This window comes from Zea mays, chromosome 2 (assembly GCF_902167145.1).
Source record: "Zea mays cultivar B73 chromosome 2, Zm-B73-REFERENCE-NAM-5.0, whole genome shotgun sequence".
NCBI classification, from domain to species: domain Eukaryota; kingdom Viridiplantae; phylum Streptophyta; class Magnoliopsida; order Poales; family Poaceae; genus Zea; species Zea mays.
Genome location: NC_050097.1, coordinates 39685275 through 39695246, shown reverse-complemented (window position 1 = coordinate 39695246; position 9972 = coordinate 39685275).

Sequence of the window (9972 nt, the reverse complement as noted above, 5' to 3'; positions counted from 1 at the left end):
TCGTCCCCCTTCGGCTGGGGGTCCGAAGGCGCTTTAGTCGGATCTGAAGCAGGACACGGCTACATTGCTATTACAAATCGCAAGCAGATCTTAAAGCCTAAAGATTACAACACGATAAAAACCATTATTTAGTACCTAGTTGATCTTCGGCTTCTGTGCTCTTGTCAGCAGCCTCAGCTACTGCTCTAGCATCGTGAATGCCCTTCTCACTTCTTCGAATAATTTCTCCGGCCATTTCTCGACCACCATTATCCCAGATATCGGTAAAAAACTTTCCACCAATTATGCTAGCTTCGGCCGTAGGATCTCTTGTATCTTCAAAGGACAAGGCAGCTTCGGACTGTGCTAGAATTTTTACATGTTCACAGCCCTTCTTCTCTAAGATAGTGGCAATCCCTCTGACGCCAGAGAAGGCACATATATCTCCTCGGCTATTTAAAATTTCTTCGAAGGCTTCAGCTTCGTGGTCAATCCATTCAATGACACCTTCGGGATTGCCTCTCGAAAAGTTTTCCTCACTTGAGAATGCGTCGACCTTGGCGAAGCTAGCCTTTAATTTTTTAACACAATCTATAGATTTGTTGTAGCATCTATTTTTGGATGAACGAAGCTCTTCAACAGTCACTTCTAGGTGATCTGCCCATTGATCGCTGAGTTCACGCTTTGTTTCTTGAAGTATACGTTCTTCTTTGGCTCTGGCCAGTTGTTTCCGAAGGTCTTCAATTTCGCGTTTCTGAGCTTCAGCTTGACTTTTAAAAGCAGCTTCGTTCTCCTTTATTTTATCTATCAATGAGTATAATATTTTGTCTTTTTCGAGACCTTCGTTCCTCAGTTCAATCACTTCGGAACGAAGGTTGCTCAGGGCTATAGTACATCCTTCGTCCTCAGCATCTTTCTGTGCCCTGAGGGCATTGCTGAGTATCAGGCCCTGCAAACAGGAATATGTCTGTGTCAATAGTTTTAAACAAACGAAAAATTTTTTGAACTCAACAAAAAACACGAGAATTCCATTTCTCGCACCTTTAAACTGTTGTAAGCTAGGCTGTCAGCCAGATCGTTCTTTGACAACACCGAAAGTCCGTCTTCTAAAGTTGGGAATCCGAAGCTTCAAAGCTAAAAGCTTAGCAAAACACAGTGCACAAGAGCTAAAAATTGAGTGAGCGGGAGTGGTTGGCCAGAAAACGTGCAAAATGAGTTTGCGGTATGGCCGTACATATACGCTCGGTGCGTTGAAAATTGAAAGACCCCACTTGTCATTGAATGTTGCTATTCTAGCAAAGGGAAGGTGTTTTTTCGGACCTTCGGCGTAAAAGCCTTCATCCATATCGCAATCTAAATTTATTATTTCAAACAAATTAATATTGCGAGGGGCTACTGTTGGGGACCTTCGGAGTCCGAAGGTCCTCAAAAACAAGGATTTAACAGTATTTCTGTAGTGCAATGTGTGAACAGGTACCCTCGGACTAAAGTCGGCATTGCAGTAGACTGGAATAATACGAAGCTTGCTACAGAGCTGAAGGTGTTGAGCAGGAAAGCTTCGGCGTGGTTGCAGAAAATGAAACCGACTTAAAGATGAAAAGGCTATTCAGACCTTGATACATTACCATAGAATTATTATCAAATGTAAAGGGCATGAATGTAATTTTGTATGGGTTGCGTCCCGTGCCTATAAATAGGTGAACAGTACCCCCGTACCGTTCACGCTGACTTGGCATTTGCTTTCTACGTCACGCTTGTACTATCATTTCCTTTCGATTGAAGGTACACTTATAATTCAATGATATTTTTGTTTATGTTCAGTAATAATAAATGATTGTTCATGTTTTCTCTTACATTCTTTATATTTTATCCTTCGTCATTGTTTGATGAATTTATGAAGGTATGTCTTTCATAACCTTCGTCCACAAGTTATTATATCCTAAGGGAAATAATGCTTCGGAGGACGAAGGACGTCAACAATTAACATTTTCTATGTTGCCTTGTTCTTAACTCTTAGCACTTGAGAACAAGTCCCCAACAGCTTGTATGTGATGGAAAATTCTTTCATGTTAGATGTGCAAATCATATATTGAATCTAGTTGCTAGAGATGGATTATCATGCCTTGGAAATGTCATTGGAAACATTAGACAATTTGTAACAATTATCAAAAGGTCACCTTTGCAGTTGGAGGCATTTGAGAAATGTGCTAAAGAATGTGGTCTAGACCCTAAAAAGGCTCTTTCCTTGGATGTTGCCACTAGATGGAACTCTACATATATCATGATTAGAGATGTCATTTACTATAAGAATGTTTTTGATCGTCTGGCTAAAAAAGATAAGGACAAATATGGTCACATCAATCCTTCAAGCACTGATTGGTTGAATGCAACAAATATTAGCAAGTGTTTGAAAAAATTCTATGATGTCACATTGCTTTTTTTCTGGCACTTCATATCCTACTGCAAATCATTTCTTTCGGAAGTTTTCTGAGATTAAGATGGCTATTGCAAGATGGTGTGATAGTAGTGATCTGGTAATTTGCACAATGGCATTTTCTATGAGACACAAGTTTGATAAATATTGGGAAATGAACAATTTAGCTTTGGCAGTGGGAGCATTTCTTGATCCTAGATACAAACATAGGATGATTGAGCTATATATGTCTAAGATGTATGGCAGTGATAAAGTCGAGTTAGAGAAATTGGTATTCATGAATGTTATCAATGAATTATTTGCATATTATTCAGCAGTCATCAATGCAAAATCAACTACAAAAGGTTCTAGTTCAAGAGAGAGTGAGTTTGTTCCACATAAAAATACTTGTTTGGTGGATGAGGAGGAGGATGAGGTTGATATTGATGAGTTGTATGCAACAACAAGCAATGACAAGAAGGTGTCAGAGTTAGATTTGTACATGAGCGAGGACCTAGTGAAGGTCAATGACAATGAAGCAACGTTTGATATCCTATCATGGTGGAAAGGGCAAGTCACAAATTTTCCTATTCTTTCTACCCTTGCTCGTGATGTGTTGTCTATGCAAGTGTCTACTGTTGCTTCAGAGTCTGCATTTAGTTCGGGTGGACGCATTGTTGATGCATTCCGTTCAAGACTCAAACCAGAAATTATTGAGGCATTGGTTTGTTGTAAAGATTGGAAGATTGCTTCGAAGAAAGGTATTGTTATATTTATAGCTTTATGATTCACATCATCATTCATTACTAATAATATGTTTTCTATTAATTTCATATTTGGAGATTGAAATTAAAACCTTAAGTGAAGCTATGAATGACGTTGACTTGGAGGATGATGCTGCAATTGGAACTTGAGAAGTTAAAGTTCAAGTTACCATGGATGATGTTGAACTTGTTACTTATTGTTGTAATATTGTGGAGCGGAGGCTTGCTGGTTGTTTGGTTGTTGCAACTATATTTTCTTATTTGCACTTCTTCACTTGAACATGTTAATTAATGTCAACTATCTACTATCTGTTATATATTTGTGGATTTGTGGATTATGCCTAAATAGGGGATATGCTGCCGAATTTTTTTAATATTAGTAAATTTGAACTGCATGATGTTAATTTTATAGGTTTCTTTTCCTACATTTGATCTATCATATACATGCTTATGTATTGCTTAATTTATATGTTTGTTGGATGGTTGGGCAATTAATGTCATCGGTACGAACTATCCGACAACTATCCGGTACCTACCCGCGTAGTATCCGTTATCCGTTTCTTACCCGCCCGGATTATTACCCGGTCCCGTCCTGTATCCGTCCCGAATCTTAACTATCCGTATCCGGTCCCGTATCCGAAAAAAATGCATTAGGGTAGGATACGGGATAGCCCTCTATCCGGCTGTATTCGTCCCGTTTTCATCCCTAGCAGGGGACATGAACCCATGTGTAGGTCCACCCTCGGACTCAGTGGCTTAGGCCCTGCCCAGTTAGGTCGGATTGAGACCATAAACTATTCTAGACAATCAATATCAGTACTAATAAAATTATCATTCTAGCCGGAACAGTTCCAGAGTAAACGAACAAGCTCACTTTGAACAGTTCCAGAGTAAACGAACAACCTCACTTTGGAGTGACAGTGAAAGGGCGCCATTTGGTGTGTGACAAGATAACATCATCTTCTAGCCGATCGGATCACTGGGCCAGTCTGAAAATTCTACTCGTTATATGAAAATTTTGTCACGAGCAATTTCATAACGAATTTAAACAATACGCCAATTTTAGCATGGGCAATTCCATAACGAATTTAAGCAATTATGTGCCTAAAGGTGTTTTGTTTTCCTACCGAACTGTAATATGAAATTCTTTTGCACTGACCATGATTTTTTTATGCCTATACATGTGGTGCAAATATCCTTCTTCAATTTTAAAGTTTCTGTTTTCATTTTTTAGGACACTAAGAGCGTGTTTGGCATGACTCTGGTCCACTATAGAGCAACTTCATTTCAAAACTCTGGGTGAAATAACTCTACTCTAGAGTTTAAATTGTTTTCTCATAACCAGCGGCAGTGGCAGTGACGGGTAAATAACTCCAGACTCCACATCTGGGTTGTTTTAAGAGTTTTCGGAGCAGCATAAGAGGTAGTCTAAAAAATGTACTACAGCCCTAAAAACTCCATGAATTTTGTAACTCTAGAGTCATGGTGTTTGGCAGGCTCTTACCAGCTCCTCCTTAGAGTTCTGCTCTAAAACCATGCCAAACATGCCCTAACACTCACGAAGCATCACCATCTCTAAGCTTTGTCTTCCTCCTCTGACCTCACTCCCACCACTGAGCGGGTTGTGAGACAAAAATGATACGAGAGGGGGAACTAATCTTCCTACTCCATCACTATGTTAGTGTTTCTTTTTCTTCCTCCTTTGTGGCTCTACCTTACGGTTGATAGTGGCACATGCTAGACCGGCAATTGGTGACCACGTGACAGCATGGTGGACACATGCGGTAGCGCCACGGAAGATGACGACCACAAATTGATTCGACTTTTTTTCCTAGTCATCTAGGGATAGAGGCTCGATGTACATCGATGCAAGGTTGTCATTAGACCAATAACAACAACATTCCCTCTATGGAGGTGTTAGTAGATAACATCATTTCCTTAATACTAAGGTCTTGTAAGTGAAAACCTTATCTATGATACACAATCTAAGATGATGTTGTAGCATCGTGCCTGTAACACCCAAATTTCATTTTTGAATATGGGAGAAAAGATCTCCAAAGGTTATGAATAAATATAATAATAAAAATAATTATTAGACAAATACAGATATGTGAATCCCATGCTGGGACTTCTCATTTGTGAATTAAAACTTGAACTTAAGTTTAAAATCAGATTTGAATTCAAATTGTAGGAAGAAAAATAGAAAACAACAAAGAAAATAGAAACCAGAAAACTCCTTCTCAGCTTTTGGGCCGAATTGCTCTGGCCCATGTACTCCTGCGGTCACGGCTCCTTCCTCCTTCTCCTGTATCGCGCGCGCGCCTGGTGACTTCCATGCGGGTCCCAGTCGCCAGCCACCCAGGTCTTTCCACCAGCGCCGTGTAGTCTCTGTTGCGTGGGCCAACGTGTCAGCTCTCACCTTCCTCCCCACGCGCGCCGGCTCTGCGGAACTCCAACGAACCGCGCGCGGAATCCGGGGTACGGGGAGGTTGTTGCGGGCGTCTCCTACCTCTTGGCTGCGACTCGAACTCATGGCTGGCAACGGAATCCGCGGATCTCGCGCGGCCGTGAACGCAGGGTCTTTGTCCTCGTTCGTCGCTGGCGGAGCTCAACAAACCAGGGAGTAAAATCCGCGCGGGGATCTCGCTGCTGCTCCGCTCGGACTTCCTTGCCCCCTATAAGGCCCGCCTGAACAGCCATGGGGCTCGACCGCGGAGGTGGTCCGTCTTCTATCGCGAGCCGGGCAGGGCGCCGTTGCAGGGGCTTTGATTTTGGTCGGGTAGCTTCGCAGCGTCGCTTGGTTGATGTGCGCGCCCTCACCTGGCGGAACCTGTGGCTGGGGCAAGCGAATTTCCTCGCCGTCGTCAACACTCCGCCGCGGTCGGCACTTCACCGTGGCCAGCCCGCTTGGACCTCGACGCCGGTAAGTACATTGATCCAATGGGTTTGCTCGATGCTCTACACCGTCTAGTGATTGTCATTCTAAGCTGAGGGCCTCGGTGTGGGCCACGCGCTTCGCGCCGGCGACGTCGCGCCGCCATTACCCGTGGCCAGACCTGCTGTCGCCGTGAACCAAGGTGAGAGCCCCTCCATCGTGTCCGTCGTACCTCCCACGTCGTGTAGCACTCGTCGCGTTCAGATTTATACAGAGAAGAAGGATTGGGGGGTTGCCGGCGGGAGCACATCGGCGCTTCACCGCCGTCGGTCTCGCCCAGCTCCGTATGGAGGATGACGACACCTATGTCGTGGATCTCATATTGGACGGTCGGAATTAGGCGATGGTTTACCGTTTCGCGTGAGTAAATCCGGGGCATCCATTTGTTGATGTGCGGTGTAGATTGGAAGATTGGGTGAGTAGATCCGGGCCGTAGATCCTCAATCCGAGGGCGGTCATCGTGTACTGGTTGATGATACCTAGATCTAATCGTGGCCCTCGATTCGCGATCGGGCGGCCAGAAACCGTGCATACCCCTTCGGGGGTACACTTTATAAAAGAGACCCTGTCTTTTATATATATCAACCCGCCGTCCACGCCAGAAACTCCCTGAGTCTGTGGAATTCTTGCACCGTAGCCCTTGCTATTCTCTGTTATTGAGGCCCAATCCAGAGAGCATTGAAAATTAGAAATTAATATCAGAAATCAATTTTTAGTGCATAAATAAATCTAGAAACTTGTTTAATTCATAGAAAATGCATATGAACTCCAAATTGGTCCATTCCAGTTTCTAAATTTTTATAATATTATTGTCTAACCATTTGTGCCTCTGTTTTGGCATGAAAGACTCATTTAAATTTATCTAATACTTAATCTTGTATTAAGTACATAAAAGCTTCATAAATTCATAACTTAAACTATATAACTCCAAATTTAATGATTCCAGTTCCTGTGATCTTATTTTAATGTCTAGATTATTACTGTGTATTTTATTTACATGCTTGGTGTAATGTTAATTTTGCCTATACAATGTTTGTTTGTATTGCTACGACTAGAGCGAGGACACGTGTCATCTGAAAAGCAAGTTGGTACCTGGAATCTCAAGTGCCAGGCAAGTTGTGCCCTTGATCACTTCTTTTTACCCAGCCATGTTCTGATTAATCATAATGATCTGCATAGGTTAATTTTGATGGGACCCAATAGGTTACCCTAGTTTGATTATCTTTATACCTTGTTACCACTGAACTTATTGGGTAGTACTTGCTAGTGCTTTATGTGGTTTTGGGTATGAAGATACATTATTCATGATCACACTTTTATTATCTGTTTATTATTAATGTTCATGATAAGATCATTATGTTAATTGGAACATGGAGCGACCACCCGGGAAAACAGTGCTACCACAAGGGTTTAATGGGACGCCCTTGGCTGATTAATTAGGAAAGCTAGTGGAGGACTACCTTACCCGAAAGGGGCAAGGGCAGTAGGGGAGTGGTCAGTGTAGGGAGGCCCTCGGGAGGATTTTGCTGTGATGGCGGTCCTGCAAGGGATTCCTGGGAAGGCCCTCGGGAGGATTTTGCTGTGATGGCGGTCCTGCAAGGGATTCCTGGGGAGGCCCTCGGGAGGATTTCGCTGTGATGGCGGTCCTGCAAGGGATTCCTGCATTGGAGCTTCCTATAAACTGTAGCGGGTTTTCTGAAGCTAGTGGAACTTTGTAAAGGCCTCGTAGTGTTACCCTGCCTCGCCTCCTCGGTAGAGGTGTATGGGAAGTCGCGATCCCTTGGCAGATGGGTAACACGACTTGTGGGTAAAGATGCGCAACCTCTGCAGAGTGTAAAACTGGTATACTAGCCGTGCTCACGGTCAAGAGCGGCTCGGACCCTCACATGATTAAATTATGGAACTTAAACTCAATTTGTCATATGCATTGCATCGCAGGTGAGGTTGTTACTTTTGTTCTACTATTTAATTGGGTTGGTATTTACTTATACTTAGTAATTGCTAATAAAATTTTGACCAACTTTAAAAGCAATGCTCAGCTCTAACCATCCTCTTTGGTAAGCCTTACACTTCACATGAACTCCCACCTTTGGCGAGTTCATTCACATTATTCCCCACAACTTGTTGAGCGATGAACGTATGTGAGCTCACTCTTGCTGTCTCACACCCCCCCCCCCCACAGGTCAAGAACAGGTACCGCAGGATGAGGCGCATGGAGGATGCTGCGATGAGTTCGTGAGAGATCTAGGTCGTCGTCTCCCAGTCAACGTTGCGTTGCTGGACCGTTGTCTCCTTATAATGTAATTATCTATTTATTTTGTATAGAACTCCTGTTATATAGTAAAGATGTGACATTCGATCCTGTGCCATGATTCATCATATGTGTGAGACTTGGTCCCAGCACACCTGGTGATTATGTTTACGCCCGGGCTTTGGACCCCTAAAACCCGGGTGTTACAGAAGTGGTATCAGAGGAATGTTGACTGTAGGACGAAACCTAGATAGAACTGGACAACCAATACTTACTTACCTTTGCTACTCTGATTCTTTTCTAAACTTTTCTTAATCTTTCCTCATCTATTTCCGCTCTACTCTGATTATTCTTATCTTTTTCTTCTAAAGACAAATGTGGATTTCACACTTTGAAATCCTGCACCTAAAGTGACTTTTAGGAATAGGAGACCTACTTTTAGGAAAAAAAAACAAAACCATTTTTTTGTATCTATATGCTTGAATGCTTGTTCTTATGATACTTGTTTGATTTGGATCTTTAATTGAGTGTGATGAGTTGTGGAGTAATGTCCACAATTGCATCTGCATATACACATATGTGTAAAAAAATATTTATAAAATAACTAGACAACCTAGATTATCCCCATTGGAATATATCTAGCTTAAGAGATTTATCTTATCCTAAAAGATCTCATTCTAACCAATTCATCTTATCTTAATAAGATTCTCTCTTATCTTAATAGATTCATCTTATCTTAAAAAGATTTTATCTCATCCTAATAGATCTAACTAATCTCAAAAGATTCTATTTCATCTTATCCTAATAAGCATACTTATCCACCATAATTTAACCACCATGATCTAATGCAAATTAATTAGATCTTATCTAGTCAAACTAGTCACACCAATCTAACCTAGATCTGATCTAATCTAAAGTGACTTATCAAACATGTTAGATAATACTGATGAAATAGATTAGACTCTACTCCTATAGAACATGTCTTAACTTAGTTCACCCTGCACTAAATTGAGAATGATAGATCGATTTGGCCATATGCAACTACCTTAACCATCCAATAGTTGCATAACCCCACAATTTTAACCTAGCAAGAGATTCTAAGCTACCTACACCATACAATCCATCCTACTCACATATGTCCTTAACTCGGATGACAACTCCAAGAAATAAAGGCCAAAGAAGACCAACCATGTCAAAAAAGGATAAGCATCAACTCAAGTCTTCAAAGATCAAGTTGAATCGCCAGCGGAATCAATATCCACAGTTCTGGATGAAGTCTTTCCTTATTATACCCTTGCGACAACCTCTACTTGCCATAACCATACCTGACCTAATGAATATCTAGACATACAATATTCATGTCATCTACTAACTGTTAAAAAAAAACTTGAACAAAACTTTGATTCCCAAAACCAAATGAGAAACTAAAATTCTAGACCAAACCTATTATATCCCTTTTCTTACAAATCTCGAGGACGAGATTTTTGTTAAGGGGGGTAGGATTTGTAACACCCAAATTTCATTTTTGAATATGGGAGAAAAGATCTCCAAAGGTTATGAATAAATATAATAATAAAAATAATTATTAGACAAATACAGATATGTGAATCCCATGCTGGGACTTCTCATT